An 18536-nucleotide genomic window follows, 5' to 3' on the forward strand; every position below is an offset into this window, starting at 1 on the left:
ACGTTTACTTTTTTTGCAGATATGTACAACAAAAGAAAACACCATAATGGTAAGACATTTATAATCTCAATTTATGTATGCATATTAGACAACAATAGTTCATACATATCTTTAGACAGCATTGTTATATTTCCAATTGTTTTTCTAATATGCAGTTAGTTATAATACAACTATTAATAAACATTTGTAATAATACATCTCCATTAATAAATAGGAAACAAATAAATCTTCACTAACACATCAAAAAATGCATAACATCATACAAGCCAATTACCATCAAGGACATGATCACTTTTCAAACACATCAAAAGGCAAACAATGTTTGCCAAATAGCACATTTGCTATTATTCATAATTATGAACAACCAGCAGATATATGGAACACCGAAGATTTACATTATATAGTGGACCTTGGAGATGCTTTATATACAGATATGCACTTTATTAATAAACAAGACCTTATGCATCCTGATGATTTGCCTAAATATATTGTACATATGGACAATATATATTCTATTACAATATGTCAACCATATTATGGAAACATATTAAAGCGTTTTGATACATTATACCCAGACATACAAACAGCATTAACAAGATCATTAGTACATTCAGGAGTTTTGCTTTGCATGAATATATATGTTATTTCTATTATAAAAAATGGAGATCATTATTTCATATTTGATTCACATAGCCGAGACAGCAATGGAATGCCACATCCAAATGGAACATGTATAGTTCTACAAAAAAAATGTTTACTGACGTAATGAACAATATTTACAATTTAGCACAAACAATAAAACTCCATAATGCAGATGATGTCCCATTTGAATTAACTGTAATTGATATAAAGAAAATAAAAAAAGAATCATTCCAAAAAGCCCAATACAAACAAAAACAAAATACTGCATATACAAAAACAAAATACTTTATGCATAAAACAAACATTTCTACAACATTTAATGCTACTACAAATACTTCTAATAATCAAGCTGTATCACAACAATTTGCAAAACAATGCTACAACATCTACAAAAGAACAGCCATCAACTTCAGCAGCAGACATTACACATTTTGCTAATGCACACACACAAAAAATAAAAGACATAATACAAACCCTGTTGTTCATAACACAGTAAAAAAGAGTAAAAAAAACAAAACACTACATAGTAATATAACACTTAGTGATATTGATAGTACCACACATACAAATATAGTCATAGATCAAATAACTTTACCAACACATTTACACATACAAGTACATAATACAAGCACTTTCAAAGGCAAAAAAACGGAATTACATACAACAGCAAATAGCATACAAACAAATAATACACTGCCACATAAAATCAATAATACACATACAAATACAACACAAATAAAAACATTCGACGGGAAAAATAACACTATATTAACAACATCAATAATACTACAACAAATGAACACATTTTCAAATGAACAACACTTACAACAATTGCATACAATAAAAAAATAATTGCACTACAATTACATGCAATTCTAATATCTTAATACAAGCAGATGATAATAGTAATTATACACAAAACCAAATTAATACAAACCACAACATGTCTATTAGCAATAGTGTATTTGCAATTATATATAACTGCAATCACAGTGCATCTAAATGCACAGAAACAAACAATGACATCATAAAAGAGCACATAGAATTAATTCATACAACAATGAATACACAAGACTTTATTACTTATACATTTGACCATTATATAACATGCATACAATATCTTATACAAAAAACAACTATAGGTCTAAAAAGAACACCAGCTGAATGTTTTATAAATAACTATAATAATGTAATATTACAAGCATGGCAAGCTAACAAAGATTTACAATATGTATTAGATGCATATGCTAGTGCTGTATATATTGTTTCATATATTAGTAAATCACAAAGAGGATTAAGTAAAATAATTGCACAAGCTACAAAAGAAGTATACCACAATCCAAACATTAAAGAACAATTAAAACACATAGGTAATGCATTCTTAAACTGTACTGAAATCAGTGCACAAGAAGCAGCTTACCTCATATTGCAAATACCATTACGGAAAGCTTCACGATCATTTGTGTTTATACAGAGAATTATTATTACTATATTATCCATGGAGAATAGAAAACAATATAATTGGTACAAACGAGACGTACTATGAAAGATATCTACAAGTCCAAACAATAGTTGATGAAAACCATTATATGTATAATAAACAACATGAAATACTTAACAAAAGTAATATATCAAAAGACGATGATCCAATGCTTACACCTACATTATCACCTATAACAGCAATGTCTGATAATATAGATTATGACACACAAGTATATCACCAAGAACTACAATATGACATATCATTAGATTTAGGAATTAGAAGTACTACAGAAGAAGAAACATTAATAAATAATATGCTACCACAAGACAAATACAATGATATCATGAAGAATTTAACATTAGAACAAATTAACTTTATATATCATCACTTAAATGTAATTAAAACACAAAACATACCATGTTATACTTTTTGTACTGGAGGTGTAGGTAAAAGCTTCCTTATAACTGCACTTTATCAAACTTTATTACGCTACTACAATACTAAAGCAGGGGAAAATCCAGAAAACATTCATATATTACTTACAGTGCCATCGGGTAAAGCAGCACATAATATAAATGGAAAAACACTACAGTACTTTCAAAATACCAGTATCACAAAGTTTTCCACATAAACAACTAACTCATGAAAACAGAAGCATACTTCAAAACCAACTTATGCATTTAAAAGTATTGATAATAGATGAAATGTCAATGGTAGGTGCGAATATTTAAAATTTCATACACAATAGATTGCAAGAAATAAAAGCTTCTAAACAGCCTTTTGGAGGAATATCTATATTAGCAATTTGAGATTTCTATCAATTAAAACCTGTTTTTGACACATACATATTTGACAATTCAAAACATTTATATAGACCATTAAGCACAAACTTATGGCAAACACATTTTAAATTATATGAGCTAACAAAAATAATGAGACAGCTAAATTACCTACCATTTGCAGAAATGCTCAATAGATTAAGAATAGGTAAACACACAAAAACTGATATAACAAACATCAAGTCACAACAAATAGAACCTCCGCAAAGTATTAGAGAAACTATACCATATATAATGTCAACTAACAAAAAAGTAAATGAAATCAATAATAAAGTGTTAATGCAGCGTATACAACAACATGCAGTTTATACAACATTAGCAATAGACACAGCTGCTTCAGACTTAAGTCAAGAAGTAAAGCAAAAAATAGTACAACAGTTACCAGCAGACTCTACAAAAACAATGGGGTTAGCAAACATACTGCATATTGCAATTAAAGTACGCTATGACTTAACTGCTAATATTAATGTCTTTTTTTTAAAAATATTTTTATTCAGGCATAATAAGTAGGACATCATTACAACAGTACATCAGTTCAAATTTAACTCAAATAATACAATGTTATAGATAATTGAATTGCAGGGTTTGTGATCAAAAGAGACGAAGAATCAACATAGATAGCATTTTAGATAATTATAAACTATACAACAAAATAAACACATTCTAAATCAATTATAAACATGGTCAAAAATCACCCAATACCACCAGGGATGATGCTATTTTTCCATTCAGTTATTGGGCACCAAAGCGCATCTCCTCGTAATTTGGATCGTATCCCTCTTGTTTTAAATATTGCAGATTCATAGCTATAAGCTGCCAAAAGGCGTGCTAACCACATCTGAAAACTTGGAGGCTCTGCGTCTTTCCATCTCGCAGATAGGAGTATCCTGAAAACCGCCATACCAATAAAAACTAATCTTTCTTCATCTTTTTCCAGATTTAAGGTAAGATCATGACCAAAAATAAATAGGGTTTCTGATTCTGGTATTATGTGTCCAAAGATTTCCTCCCAAAAAGAATTTATCATGGTTTTTACTAATGTCAAACTAGGGCAAGTGTACAGCATATGAGTAAGAGTTGCCGGCCCTTGACTACATCTTGGGCATAAATCATTCTCTAGTTTACCCCATGTGAATAGTTTAGCAGGAGTAAAGTAAAGGTCAAAGATAGTTTTGTACAATTGTGCCTTAAGATTACTTGCCATCAATAACTTTTGACTCATAATTAAGACCTGGTCTAAATCCACGTTTGGGTTATTTAATTTTAAACACCACTTTTTTTTTCCGGTTTTATCAAGATCGTCTTTCTTCATGCTTAAAAGAATGTTATATAGAGTTCCAATTCTACTATTTGTCCTAAAAATTACGTCCATTATTTCGTACTTATGTAGGCAAATTAATGATTCCTTAGCTTTTAGTGTGGTAAATATCTGTGCAAACTTCAGAAAATCCCCATTCGGTAAATTATATTTAATTTTTAGATCTAAAAAAGTTGTGTCATAGTCTTTTATTAGAAAATCGCCAATTGTCTTAATTCCTATCTTAGCCCAATGTTTTAAAAAGGCAACTGAATCCTGTACTTGAATAGAATTAGAGTAAAGAAGTGGTGTATAGTGATTAATTTTCTCAACTTTACTATATTTAGCAATTTTACTCCAAATTTTCCAAGCATTGATCATAATTTCACCTTTAAAAGCTTTATAGTTTCTTGTCTCAGTTTTTCGCAGTAACAAGCCTTCTGCCTCTCGCCCAACTATAAGTTCATAGATTGACGGTATTTCAGCTCACCCCTCTACATTTCGTTAGCTATAACCTCTGAGCAATGGTATAAGCTGTTTTAGTTGTGCTGCCCAATAATATAATTCCATATTAGGTATAGTAAGGCCGCCTTTCTCGATAGGTAGAGACAATAGTTCAATAGATCTCCTAATTTTCCCGTTCTGCCACACAAACTTAGATATAAGTGAGTTAATCGCTGCTAAAACCTCCTTTTTAATGGCTAGCGGTATTGCTCTAAATAAATAGAGACACCTGGGCAGCGTATTCATTTTAACATAATTAACTCTCCCTATAATAGACAGATGAAGGCTATTGACCCTTTTAAAATCGTTCTCAATTTTTTTCAGTAATGGATCAAAATTAATTTGTGTGATTGTTTTAGTGTTTGCACAAAGTTCAATGCCCAGATAAGTAGCTTTTTCAATTCTTCGAGGATCAATGCAAACCGTGTCAGGTGTGCTTATTATAATCGTCTTTCCTTTATTAAGGGAATACCCAGAGTAAGTCCCAAACTCCGACGTAATTACCTCTATTTCATGAATAGCTTCTGTAGGATCAGGTGTGACTATCGCAATATCGTCAGCATATGCCAGTATTTTCGTTTCAAACTGACAACTAACAATCGGTTTAATAATAGGGCTCTCTAATAATTTCAAAATAAGAGGGTTGATATATAAAGCAAATAACAGGGGTGAGCATGGGCAACCTTGTCTAGTACCTCTTGTTATATTAATAGATTCAGAGAACAATCCAGCAGCGAGGACTTTCGCTTTGGGGCGGTGATACATTGATTTTATTGAGTTAATAAATTTGGGGCCAAAATTATTGCGTGCCATAACTTCCCATAGAAATTTCCAGGTGACACGGTCGAAAGCTTTCTCGGCATCCAGTAAAATCATAGACATTCGCTCCCCCCTAGCTGACATGACGTCGAACAAGGCAATTGCCCTACGGATGTGTTCAGTGGTTCCCTTTCCAGGGATGAAACCATGTTGCCATGGGGAGGCGAGCTGTTCTATGACCCCACTGAGCCTGAGTGCTAGAACTTTTGCATATAATTTGGAATCCGAATTAATAAGGGATATAGGGCGATATGATGTGAGAAGCTCTGGGGATTTTCCCTTTTTTGGAAAGACGATTATATTAGCTTCCTCCCAAGAAGTTGGAGGTACACCATTATATTGTATTCCAGGAAATAAATCATGTAGGATCGGTAGTAACTGATGGCTAAGTATCTTAAATAGCTCAATCGGTATTTTATCTGGACCTGCTGCTTTGCCGGAGGCTAACAATGATAATGCGGTCCTGACTTCTGCAATTGTTATTTCTTTTTCGAGGTCCTCCCTTGTGTCAGTGTCCAATGTTTCCATAGCCTCGGAGTTACTGAGAAAATTATTTACAAAGGCTTCTATTTCTTTATCTGATCTATTAATATCCTCTGTATATAATTTCTGATAATACCCTTGAAACTGGGAATTGATTCCAGCTGCATGAGTAAATGTCTGTCCATTTTCTATTATAGTAGCTATGTCCCTTTTTGTAATTTTCTGGCGAGTACTAAGTGCCAGTTGTCTACCCACTTTCTCTCCGCTTTCATAAACTTGTTTCCTATGTGATTGATATGTCTCAGCAGCTTTCTAGAGTTTAGAGTTTAATTCTGACTTTAGTATAGCTATCTGCATCATCACCTGGGTTATATCTTGTCTTAGCCTGATTTTACTGATATGCTCTTCTTCGGCTTTAGCTAGAGCAGTTATTTTCACTCCGAATTCTTGTTTTTCCCCATTCCTAATTTTAGTTTGATACTTAATAGTTTCCCCTCTTAAAGCGGCTTTATAAGTATCCCAAACAATATTCCTTGAAGCACTAAATCGATTCATGCTAAAAAATTCTTCAGTCCAGGCTTTAATAAAATCAATATATTCTTGGTTGCATAGTAATTTCCTATCAAAAGACCATGTAGATTTTTGACCATAATTAGTTTGATAATCAATTGATAATAATAAGGGATTATGATCTGATAGTGTTTTCGGAAGTTTCTTTATTTGCGAAAAGGAAGTTAAGTCTTTAGATGTAAAAATGTAATCTATCCGTACATATTGTTGATGGGGGTGTGAATAATACGTGTAACCAGAGTCTGCAGGGTTATTTTGCATCCAAATATCAGTCAGCCCTAGACTACAAATTAAATTACTAATAGCCTGATAAACCTTTGGTTTCCGACCTATATATTTTAATCCAGTTACCTGCGATGGCAAAGATGGTATTAAGGAAACGTTCAGATCGCCGCAAAAAATTAATGGCCCTTGCCAAATGGCTAATTCTGTTTCCAGATTTTCAAAAGTTATAGGATCATCCTGATTGGATCCATAAGCAGTGCATATCGTAATTCCGTTAGCTAATTTGGTAATTGCCCATCTTCCATATGGATCTGATGCACAGCGTATTCCATGTCCATGATAACTCTTGGCCAATATTGCAACCCCCCTTATATTTGTCGTTTGAGTTGAAGCTACTATCAGATGATATCCCCTCAGTTTTAATAATGCTCTTTTGCTCCATGGAATATGGGTTTCCTGTAGACATAAAATGTCTACGGGATATAGTTTTAATAACTCTTCAAGTCGTACTCTTTTGTCTCTAGTCAATAATCCTCCTATATTCCAGGTTTGTATATTAAGCTTACCCATTATTGATATGGTAGTTTTGCCGAGTAGTGTTACTCAAATCATATTCCATATACATACCCTGCTTTATGTTTTCCAAAATTAACTCTACTCCTTTTATTATGCCTGATTTTTTTCCCCTTTTTTCTCCCATTTTCTCCTTCCCTTCCCCCCTCCCTCTGCGTCGTCCCTCCCTCTTGCCCACCCCTTCACCGCTTCCTCTCTTCTTGCTGAGGCTTCCAGACTCACCCAGAGTCTGTGTGATGAAGTTGCTGCACTTCTACTGAGCTACCAATATAACAAAAAAACCAACAAAAAAAAAAAAAGGACAAAGTATTCTTATCAGGATTCTACATCACATTCAAATATATCATATTATATCCTTTCTCATAAAAGAGAAGAAAAAAGAAAACCCTTATATACAATCTATATCATACATCCTTAGGTTGAACATTTCCTGCTTCTATATGCTATCTCCACAAAGAAAAACATCTTTAATTCACCCATCAAAACATACCGTCAAGACACGAAGATGGAGACGTTTCTCCCCGTAAATTATTAAAGTGTTCTAGCCCAAGTAAGTTAGATTCTATGACATTTCATCTAAATATGCTTTTGCCTTTATCTCTGACTGAAAAAACTTAGTCTGACCAAGGTGGACAATCTTGAGAGTCGCCGGATTGTTCAAATAAGCCTGAGCACCCTTCTCTTGAAATGATTTAATAAGCATTCGCAACCTCCATCGTCTTTCGACGGTTGCATGGCAAAAATCAGGTCTCACAAAGAAAGAAAAACCATTACAAGCTATCTTCCGGTCTGGTCTCGCTTTATCCGCTATCGCCTGTCTTAGTAAAAAATTACCAAAGTACACTAGAACAGCTCTTGGATATGGTCCCGGTTTCGGTGGTAGATTAAAAGGGAAACGATGTACCCTTTGGATTTCAACTTCCCAATTCCAACTCTGTAGTTCAGGCATTGCTTCGCTAAAAAGTTTAATAATGAAAGCTCGTATGTTCTCCCCCTCAACTTTCTCTGGAATGCCCAGGATGCGAAGATTATTGCGACGTTGCCTATTTTCGAATTCCTCGAGCTTCCACTTAATATCCACCAGTTCTGTTTCCTGTAATTTAATTTTCTCACAGTTTTCGGAAGAATCTTTCTCTGCTGCCATTACCCTTTGCTCCATCTCAGTTACCCGCTCTCCAATCCTTGTGCATGTCTTGGATAATTTCTTTACAACCCCCTGCATTTTACGCAAGACTAAGCGAGATCTTTTGCTATCCTGGGCCGTCTCTTCTCTGTGAGCTGCTATAGCCTGGAGGATGGTCTCTAGTGCAGAGGGGGCTATTTCTGAATCACCTGGGATGTCTGAGGAAGAAGCCTTATTATATTCAAGTTGACTTGCTGTTACTTTCTTTAACATAGTTTTTGTATTACTTTTGGACTTGGTTTTCACAGTGTTGGATATCTGTCTCCCCTCATCATAACTGTCTTCTGAGGAGTATATATTTATTTCTGATTCATCTTCAGACGATTCAAAGCTCTCAGACCATTCTCCTAAATTATCCACTCCTACCTCTTCGGTGTCATCGGAAAAAGAATAGAACTCCGTGAGGTCTTTTTCCCCCTCTTGCAGCTGTCCCGGTTGTGTAAGCAAGTGCAAAATGTTATTCGGAATTGGATCATTGGTCTCTTTATTTGCTATAGTTTGATTGGAGATTGTACGTTGGGATGATTTAGATGCGCTTGGTGCACTAGATATCTCCTCCGTAGTAGTAGTTGTTTTGCCTAGCGCTGGAGTTGTCACTATTACGTTAGGTACAATCTGGTTATTATTTATTATAGGAAGAGACTCCTCAGGCACAGAATTAGTCTGTTCATTCTGCATTCCTAGAATATTGCCCCCAGGGCCCGAGAATGACATTGCCCGGTCAGCCCCAACCTGCTTTTCTTGATCCAGTATTATTACTTTAGGCTGATCAGTGGAGTTGTTGTTTAACACCTCGTCATTTGTAATGTTATTTATATTGGGAATCTCCACATTCAGAGCATCTCTAATTGCTATGCTCTCGGGGTTTTCAGGGTTGATAAGGGTATTGGATGTTCCTTCCTCAGGATCAGAAATGGCATTCTGTTGTCCCTCAATTGCAAGATTCTGATCCCCATTCAATATTGGAGTAGATAAAGTCTTGGTTTCAAGATCAGCCTCTAATTGCAAATTATTCTGATTTGGGGTCTTTCTAAACATTAAGTCGTGCACAGTTTTCCCTCCTAAGCTGTTTATTCTTCTACGGGTCGCTAATATTTCCTGTCTTGACGACCCCGAGGGAGAACCAGTTGCAATTACTTGTTTTTTATATTTTGCCATCTTTACCTGTAGCTGGTCTTCATCTTCCATTTAACCCTTCTCGCTGCTGTCTCTCTGCCTCCTTTCGCAACACCCTCGCCGCTTTTGCAATCCTAGCTCTGGTGGCTGCAGCTGAGGCACTTTTTGGCGGCATCACAGTAACTTTTTCCCCTGGTGTCTTGCTCTGCAAAACCTTCTCCAAACGCCAAACAGAGCCGTCCAGAGAGGAGCTGGCGTTTTGCCACGTTAGTTCTTGGAGCTGACTCGGATTCCGTAGAGCTGCTGCTGCTGTCTGTAGACACACTGTTTCCCTGGAAACGACACCGCGTAAAGGAGCCGGGCTCCACCAAAGGGTGAGTGTATCGAGTATTACACATCGTTTGAAGGTTTTCAGTACATTATAACAGTATCTCATTCTTAGTATTGCCAAAGAAACCTGCAACAGTATCCCAGTTCCAACTGTGAAGTGTCAATTGTAATCAGTAATCGGCGTTCTCCTTTCACGGCGCCCGAAGCTTTCCCTGCGGGAGCTTGTAACTGTATCCGCTGCTCGGCTTTCGGCTTAAATGTATCAGTTACATTTCCACAAGCGGCGCTTTCCTTCACGGCGCCCCGTGCCCAGAGCTTTTCCCCGCTGAATCTTGTAACAGTATCTCGCTCACTGCTCACAGCTTTCTATTCAGATGTGTCCGTTACAATTCAGGCAGCGACTTTCACGGTGCCGAGGGGTTATTCTATTGTCATCCAGCAAGGATATCGATGTCTTTTCTTTTCCCCTTTTCCGTTTATCGTGAATTTTTGCCTCCCCTCCTTCAATCCTTCTCTCTAAAGTCGTGTAGATATTCCATTACGCATGTAGAATCCTTTGTAAGCATTTTCACTTGATCCTCATCGTCAGTCAGTATTGGAGCTCAGCAGCGTGCTGCAGTCAGCCTAGCGTCTAGGCCGCCATCTTGCCTCCTCAGCCGGTATTCTCTTTGTATTGTCTGCGTTGTTCTTACAAGAAGAGCTTCTTTGGGTTGTGAAGAACAAGGCGTGTCCGTGAACCGCAGCCTGACATGCACGGCTCGTTGTTGATATTTTAACGGATGTCATCTGTTCAACACCAACTGCTAATATTAATGTCAATGATGGATTGACAAATGGAGCAACAGAAATAGTCGAATATGTTGATTCTACAAATAACACACCAAATTGTAGTATGGATACATTTTGATAATTGCAATGTGGGGAAAATAACAAGGCAACAAAACAAACATCTATACCATATTAATAATTCACATAACTGGACACCAATTTTGCCTATATCAAGACATTTCCAATTTACTAAAAAATGTATAACAATAATACAAAAGCAATTCCCATTGCGACAATCATCAGCACGCACTAAACATAGAACACAAGGCGAAACAATAGAACCATTTTATATACACTTTAATAATAGCAAAATACATCATTTACTTTATGTAGCTATTAGTAGAGCAAAATCATTAAAAAACATATATATAAGGAACTTTGACAAAACTAAAGTATTAATACACCCAAAAGTACACGAAGAAATGTTACGTTTAAGGACATACATGTTACTAGAAATATCACAATTTACAAACCACTTTACAATTATTGTACAAAACATACGCTCATTACAAAAAAAATTCAAATTAATACTAGCTGACACTAATATATTAAATGCTGATGTTCTATGCTTTATAGAAATAAATACTACACATAAAGCACCTGCTGATACATTTCTAATTCCCCAATATCATATGCTAATATTTGACAAATACCATAACCAACAAACAAACCATGGTATTATAATATATTACAAAAAAACACATATTACAACCAGTATTCACAACACAACAGCAAATTGACATTTTACAATTTACCAAACAAATAAAAGACAGTAACTACCTTATATTAGTTATATACAAGCCACCAAACATCCCAATTCAAATATTACTGCAAATATTAACTACCATATTAAACACGTTTCCAAATCATCAATATATAATAATGGGTTATTTATATATTGAATTACAAACAACAACACACAGTCAAAATATATTATTAAATTAAATTTAACTGCATTCAAAAAATAAACACACTTATAACATACTACAATTCTTTATTAGATCATATATTTACAAATGCAAATATACAACAGTATGGCACATTAGAGTCATATTACAGTCATCATAAACCAATATGGACGGCTATTTAATTAATATGCATTATAATGTACAACTATCATATATACTGCCCAAAAATGTTTAATTGAATGATATTAACTAATTCATTCTATTTTACAGATGATTTCTCAACAAGAATTATAAGACACCAAACAAGATGATACAAAGCCATACCAAAAGGCAGTTCGAGTAAACATCATTCAATGTTCAGGAAAACATACTATTGAAATGCCAAACAAGAAAATAAAGTAATGTACCATATGGCTCTAGCAGATCAAAGTGCCTCTTTCAAAGCTACTTGTTATACTGAAGACTATTATGCTCAAACTAAAGAAGGACATGGCCTGCTAATACGCAATTATATTATCAAGAACACTATTTTAATTATGACAAAACAAACAAAAATATCAAGGATGCCACCAATACATATAACTGAAGATATCATTCAAGAAGCTACAAATATTTTGCAGCCACCACTGTCTCCGATAAAGACAGTAAGAGCGTCTCAGGAACAATTACTGAGGTAAGCTACATTTTAATACTTTTTAATTCTTGTTTTTATTGTTCTTACCAAAGTAATATGCAATAAATGAAAAAAAATTAAATACTTGCATTTATATGTATATATTTATATATATATATTAATATGTACATATTAATAACTATAATTATTTGCAATGAAATATGTTACAAGCAATGGAAAAAGTAATGTGCTTTACAATAATTTCACCATATGATATTAATATTAGCAAATGCGTTTATTAATGTCAGATTGTCAATTCGACATCTCTATAATTGTTTACTCTGTGCTACAAACTATATATTCAAAAACAGCAAACTCTACAACCACTTAATGTTTGGCAGCTAATAGAATAAGTCTGCCTGCCTACTAATGTCCGTCAAAGCAAAATGTTATACTAAAATGCATCATAATCTGTTTGCAAAACGTTTATACGGAAGTATTTCTATCACTTTAGCAGCGTAAGCACTACAACTAAAAAATTGCAACAATTATGGCATCTAAACAATGTTATACAACAAAAGTACATAAAAAGGTATTAAAGGTAAGTAAACTTACAGACTATCCTACAAGTTAGCAAAAAATATATTAACTACTGTATAGTTAATGTAATGCAAAAATATTTCCTGTATCACAGAATATTAACATACATGCCTAATAAAACTCATAAAAGGTGACTAATCTAAAACTTTTAATAATAACCAGTTTGCATTACGTTTACAAAAATGTATATATATTACTTTACCAGCATAAGCACTATCACTAAAAAAGTGCAACAATTAAGGCGTCTAAACAATGTCATACAACAAAAGTACATAACAATGTATTAACAAGTAAGTAAACCTACAGACCATACTACAAGTTATCAAAAAATATATTAACTTCTGTATAATTATTGTAATGCAAAATAATCCATGTTACAGTAAATATTAATACATGCCTATTACAACTCATAAAGGTAAGTAATCTAAAACTTTTAATAATAACCTGCTAGCATAACGTTTACAAATATGTATATTTATCACTTTAACAGCATAATCACTATCACTAAAAAAGTGCAACAATTAAGGCATCTGAACAATGTTGTACAACAAAAGTACATAGCAATGTATTAACAAGTAAGTAAACTTACAAACCATACTACAAGTTATCAAAAAATATATTAACTTCTGTATAATTATTGTAATGCAGAAATATTTAATGTTACAGAGAATATTACCATACATGCCAATTAAACTCATAAAAGGTAAGTAAGATAAAAATTTAAATAGAAACGTTCAACACCTATCCTTTTTTATTATTTATTTTCCTTTTCACATTTAGACAAGAGTGGCATACACAGCACTTGTCCCTGTATAGTCCTGAAGAAAAGCTAGTGAAAGCTTGAAACATGTCAACAGAAACACTGATCTCATCTCCATTATACTCTGGCATACAGTGTTCTACACAATTTCTGAACCACAGTATTTTTAAAATCACCTGCACCCATTCCACTACACTTTGCAACACACATACTCTTTCACAATATAGTGCTCCTACATACTTCGCAAGTCGTAGCACGCCCCAGTTCGTAGAGAACTGGGATGGCCCCAATGATGAAGCATGTCACTGTGGGGCAACCCCGGTGAGTGAGGGGACTCTAAAAAGACATTTTTCTTTCTTTTAGGCTTTACCTGACCACATTGGCTGGTAGCCCTGTCACAAGCTACGTCTCAAAACACAATACCCTAAGCTTTGTTTTTCATGAGATCTCCCATTTTGTCATAATATGTCATTATGGACGAAGAATTCTATTTACGCAAAGTCCATGAACATGTTTCTGATGAAACCACCTATTTGAAATTAGATGAAGATCCCACCAATGACTTGGAAGCCACACTAAAGACAATATTGGATCAAGCCTATGAATTAGGTTACATCTCAAAAGCCATGAAACAATTCCTTACAGTACAATATCCAAGGCGCTCCCGCCTATACATGCTCCCCAAGGTCCATAAGGACAAATACAATCCACCTATGAGACCTATTGTAACTGGGTGCGGTACTATTTTCGAGCCATTGGACCAATATATTGATATATTTTTGCAACAGTTCGTGCAGAATTGACCTTCTTATATCAAAGATACGAACCATTTTCTACTGAAACTCAAGGAAATTCCTACTACCCAAAACGTGTTACTTTGTACAATAGATGTTAAATCTCTATATACATCTATTCCACATCAATCAGGACTGGAAGCAGTGGAATGGGCTTTGTTGAAACAAACGGACATCAGAGCAGAAAAAACATTAATCTTGGAACTATTACATTTTTGCCTGTACCACAGTTACTTCCAGTGGAATTCTAAGTTCTTTTTACAACAGAGTGGAACTTCGATGGGATTTGCTGGGGCTCCAGCATGCGCCAATACATTTATGGCAAAGTTTGAATCAGATTTCATTTACACAGATCAAGATTGGCAAGACAAAAGCATTTTGTATCAAAGATTCATCAATGACATTTTCGTGTTATGGTCAGGCAGTAGCGAAACCCTGGAGCATAAAATTGATCTGCTTAACGCACATGTTGAACAAATCAAGTTCACTCATACCATCAGTGATCGCGAAATTTCTTTTATGGATGTGGCAATAAATTTAAAGGAAGGAAGAATTAGCACTGAAGTATTTCGAAAAGATACTGATGTGAACAACTCACTTTTGTACCAGAGCTTTCATCCACAAAATCTTAAAGACAACTTACCAATGTCTCAATATATTAGGATAATAAGGATTTGCTCAGAGCCTGAGGATTTGGAAAAACATCTGAACTTACAGCATTCCAAATATACCGAAAGGGGTTACCCCCAAAAGGTTCTTGAGAAAACCAAGGAACGTATTAAAGTGTACGACAGAGAGAATCTTCTTAAACAAAAGCCCAAGAAAATTCAGGAAAGGCATGTCTTTGTATCAAAATTTTCAACCAGTTCCATGAAAATTAAAAACACTTTTTCACGGCATTGGGAACTTTTACAGCATGAGCCAGACTTTGAAGGGATTTATTCGCAAAAACCGATTTTTGCATACACTAGATCAAAGAATTTGAAAGAACTGTTAAACACACCATTGACACAACAAGAACGAGTTCAGAAAGGGATGAAACGTTGCATGAACTGAGTTCATTGTAATAATGTCATCATTGGGGCAAACTTACATCACCCACAAACGGGCAAAACAATATCACTATACTACAACTGTGACTGTAATTCCAACAATTTGATTTATTACATCAAATGCCCATGTGGAAAACTCTATGTGGGAAAAACTGAGCGAAAATTAAAACTTCGCATATCGGAACACAAGAGTACCATTAGGAATGCCAACATTAAGAGTAATCTTGCTAAACATTGGCTGGAAAACAAACACAACATCTCCCAGATACAATATTCAGTCCTGGAAAAAATCAAACCACGAGAGGGAGAGGATCTAACTAGATCCCTCCTCCAAAGAGAAATATTTTAGATAAAAAGATTAGGGACCCAGGAGCCAAAAGGGCTCAATGAAAAAATTGACTATTTATGTTTCTTGTAAATAAGGGTGCACCCGTAGTGTAGTGCATTTGTAGGTCTCAGACTGACTAGAGAAGTTTTGTGAAATACTGTTGTACTGTAAATAATATGTACTTTTGTAAAATGTTTACTCCATTGTTTTATTGTTTTTTCGTTTTTCACAATCTGTCATTTATTTTCATTTTTTCATCGTTGCTTTCACAAGCTAGTATATTGCAAAACACATGGTGTATGGTGAGTTGTGAGGGGCCTTGGCTATAGATAGGGAAGCTTGTCGCTGTGTAATGAGCGGGAGGCCCACCAAATTGTTGGGACTTGTTGAAATATAGATCCGTCGGTTTTTAGAGTGGGGAAGTATAGATCTTTAGCCCAGGATAAGATGGCGTGTTGTGTATGAAAGGAGTTGTGAAGTCCGCTTTCTATGTCGGTTCCGGAAGTAACCGCGTATTGCGCGCAATGGAGGTAGTAAAAGCGGGGAGCTTTTCCAAGGGCTTCGTGGCGAACATTTCTGAAGTCAGGTGGAAAAGAAGTGAGCACTGATTCGGTGTAGACAAGGTAACTCGGATTGACATGGGTAGGGTAGACTTCAGGGGTGAAGGAGAACGTGAGGCTAAACAGCGTGTTCCGCTTTTTCAGGTGTTGGAAGTTTGCCGTTTTGAAGGTAGTGACAGATAGACTGAGGCAGAGACTGATTAAAGACCGAGGTAAGACGCAGTGACGTCTCCGTGAACTTGTGTTGACTATGTTTGCAATAATTTTCATTTCTTGACATTGTCGGTACTCTTGACAGGCGGTGTATATATTTTCGGTTTGGAGTGTGAGTACATTTACGCATTGCTTCTCACATTTTGCGGTGAGGTGGTGGAATTTGCACGTTTTGTTTGAACATTTATTTACTCATTTTTACAAAGGTAAATTCTCGTATTGCCTGCTACATTTAGAATTTTGATAAAAAATTATAATGTTTCACTTATGTTATGTATATATTCAGTTTCAGGCCCCTGAGGAAGAGTCTTTTGAGACTCGAAATGCATCTGGCTTCATCAGCATGTCATACTTTCATGAAATGGAAAATTGTTTATAAATGTGAAACAAATTGAAACATGTTACTGATTTACTGAGTTGATGACTTTAATCAAATTAAAAATCATGCTTGCAAAGTAGAACAGATGTTTATGTCTAAGATTGAATAGGTTAAAGTATTTTTGTGTAAAATATGATTTAGCAGTTAAGATTGTTGTGAATAATTCACATACAGCAACAGTGCATAGAGGTTGAGTGGCCAGTCCATTCAAGTTAGGAAGTACATTGCGGACAGACGTGCCACCTAAGCAGCACGCTTGTAAATAAAGGAAGAAATCTTACAAATAAGATAGTGGAATTAAAATTAGCAAACATAGGTGTGCTTCTCCATTAAAAATTAGTTCATAATATGTCCATTACCTATAATCATTCATTTCGCATTCTACAGTATTGGCAAGTAACCGTTGTACATGTCCCTAACTACCATTACTACATACTGTCACCACATCGGTATTTTAAACTCCATTTACACCTCTCTACAGTGTATCCTAATGGCAAACACCACAGCATCAAATAGCAAAAATCTACACCAACAACATACTATGTCGCTTCGAGTACATAATACAACACTATTTTCCCTCTCTATATAACACACCAAATACTTGTATCACTGTCTGTTCTCATTCCAATAACTATATAAAAAACTATAGTTTATTTGCAATAAAATATGTTACAAGCAATGTAAAAAGTTAAGTACTTTACAATGATTTCACCATATTGGTATTAATATTAGCAAATGTGTTTATTAATGTAATATTGTCAGTTCAACATCTCTATAATTGTTTACTCTGTGCTATAACCTATATATTCAAAAACAGCAAACTCAACAACCACTTAATGTTTGCCAGCTAATAGAATAAGTCTACCTGCCTACTAAGTCCCATTAAAGGAAAATGGTATACTAAAATGCATCATAACCTTGTTTGCAAAATGTTTATGGATAGTATATATATCACCTTAGCAGCATAAGCATTACAACTAAAAAGGTACAACAATGATGGCATCTGAACAATGTTATACAACAAAAGTACATAAAAATGTATTAAAGGTAAGTAAACTTACAGACTATACTACAAGTAATCAAAAATATATTAAGTACTGTATAGTTAGTGTAATGCACAAATATTTCCTGTATTACTGAATATTAACATACATGCCTAATACAACTCATAAAAGGTAAGTAATCTAAAACTATTAATAAAAACCTGTTTGCATTACGTTTACAAAAATGTATATATATCCTTTTACCAGCATAAGTACTATCACTAAAAAAGTACAACAATTAAGGCATCGAAACAATGTCATACAACAAAAGTGCATAACAATGTATTAACAAGTAAGTAAACTTACAGACCATAGTACAAATTATCAAATATATATATAAACTTCTGTATAATTATTGTAATGCAGAAATCTTTCATGTTATAGTGAATATTAA

Source organism: Lissotriton vulgaris, chromosome 9, assembly GCF_964263255.1.
Source record: "Lissotriton vulgaris chromosome 9, aLisVul1.2, whole genome shotgun sequence".
NCBI classification, from domain to species: Eukaryota; Metazoa; Chordata; class Amphibia; order Caudata; family Salamandridae; genus Lissotriton; species Lissotriton vulgaris.